Source organism: Rutidosis leptorrhynchoides, chromosome 5, assembly GCF_046630445.1.
Source record: "Rutidosis leptorrhynchoides isolate AG116_Rl617_1_P2 chromosome 5, CSIRO_AGI_Rlap_v1, whole genome shotgun sequence".
Taxonomy (NCBI): domain Eukaryota; kingdom Viridiplantae; phylum Streptophyta; class Magnoliopsida; order Asterales; family Asteraceae; genus Rutidosis; species Rutidosis leptorrhynchoides.
The window spans coordinates 143,941,643-143,943,443 of NC_092337.1; positions in this window are offsets into that span (position 1 = coordinate 143,941,643).

A 1,801-nucleotide genomic window follows, 5' to 3' on the forward strand; every position below is an offset into this window, starting at 1 on the left:
GGCGAGATCAGTTTGTAAGACATTCGAAGAACGTTCCAAGAATGCCTTGATTTATAAAAGGCTTTCGTTCGAAAGATGGGGGATATCACATTGAGAAATCCATAAGTTACGATGTGTTTACTTTGACGCATATATTGCGGGGAACCCAAATGCTATTTTACGCAACGGGTTAAGAAATTATTTTGACTCAATATATCCGAATATAGGACTTCGTGATTTAGAAAAAGCGGCTAACATGCAACATAAAGAAGCATGTTATGCTTACGGGTTAGTAATGTTCGCTTCTCACCAAAGTGAGAACAAGAACATCAGGCTACAACTATTAAACAAAACATTCCCACAAGTGACGGAGTCTGTAATTGGGGTAAGAAATGAGGTGTTTAGGTTATTACGAGACTGTTGGTCATTACGTAACCTTCATCCTTTTGACGACGTTACAACACATTGTCTTACTATCGGTCACAGCGGTTATGTTCCACAAAACCAAGGATGGGAAGTGGCATTTGTAAAACCAGAATGCATGACTTGTTTCTGGACGTATGAATTACGTGTCTTTATTGCCTTTGCTGAACGCCTTATTTATTAACTAGAATTATCTTCGCAACTACTTTGTATCAAAGTTTTATGTGCTATATTTCATGCTATATGTAAAAAAAAGCGGTATTGTAAGTTTGCAAGTTATTGTATAAAGGTTTGAATATGATATTTTTTTTTTTTGTGATTAGTTTTTCATATAGAATTGTAGTAGTTGAAATTGTATGTTAGCTACTAAGTATGAACTTAACGGGTAGGTACTACCTGAATTAAAGAGTATAAAATGCTAATATGAAGAAAGAGCTTTTATAAATAAGTTCATATTACGCTACGAAATACTATTGACTACTCTTGATATTCTATATGATTAACTCGTTTCATTTGACTATTTTGAAGGAAATGGCACCGACTATTCGACACACCTTGAATATGAGTGAAGAGGAATTTCGTGCCTTTCTTGTTTCAAACATAGCCGCAGTACAGGCCGCGCTACATACCAGCAATAACCTTGGATCTAGCAGTACAGGAAATCGTGTAGGATGCACCTACAAAGAATTCACTGCCTGCAAACCTTTATTTGATGGAACCAAAGGACCGATCCGATTGAAACGGTGGACCGAGAAGGTCGAATCGGTGTTTGCCATAAGTAAGTGTACTGAAGAGGACAAAGTGAAGTACGCTACGCATACCTTCACAGGTTCTGCGTTAACATGGTGGAATACCTATCTAGAGCAAGTGGGACAAGATGATGCTTACGCACTACCGAGGTCAGCATTCAAGCACTTGATGAACGAGAAGTACCGTCCCAGAACCGAGGTCAATAAGCTCAAGACAGAACTTAAAGGGTTACGAACCCAAGGATTTGATATTACCACGTACGAAAGGCGATTCACAGAATTATGCCTATTGTGTCCGGGAGCGTTCGAAGATGAGGAAGAGAAGATCGACGCGTTTGTGAAAGGATTACCGGAAAGAATCCAAGAAGATATAAGTTCACACAAGCCCGCCTCCATACAACAGGCATGTAGAATGGCTCACAAACTAGTGAACCAGATTGAAGAAAGAATTAAAGAACAGACTGCTGAAGAGGCCAATGTGAAGCAAGTCAAAAGAAAGTGGGAGGAAAACGGTGATAAGAATCACCAATACAACAACAACAGCAATTACAACAATAATAGCAACAACTATCCCAACAATCGCAACATCAATCGTAACTACAACAAAAGGCCCAACAACAACAACAACAACAACAACAACAACAACAACA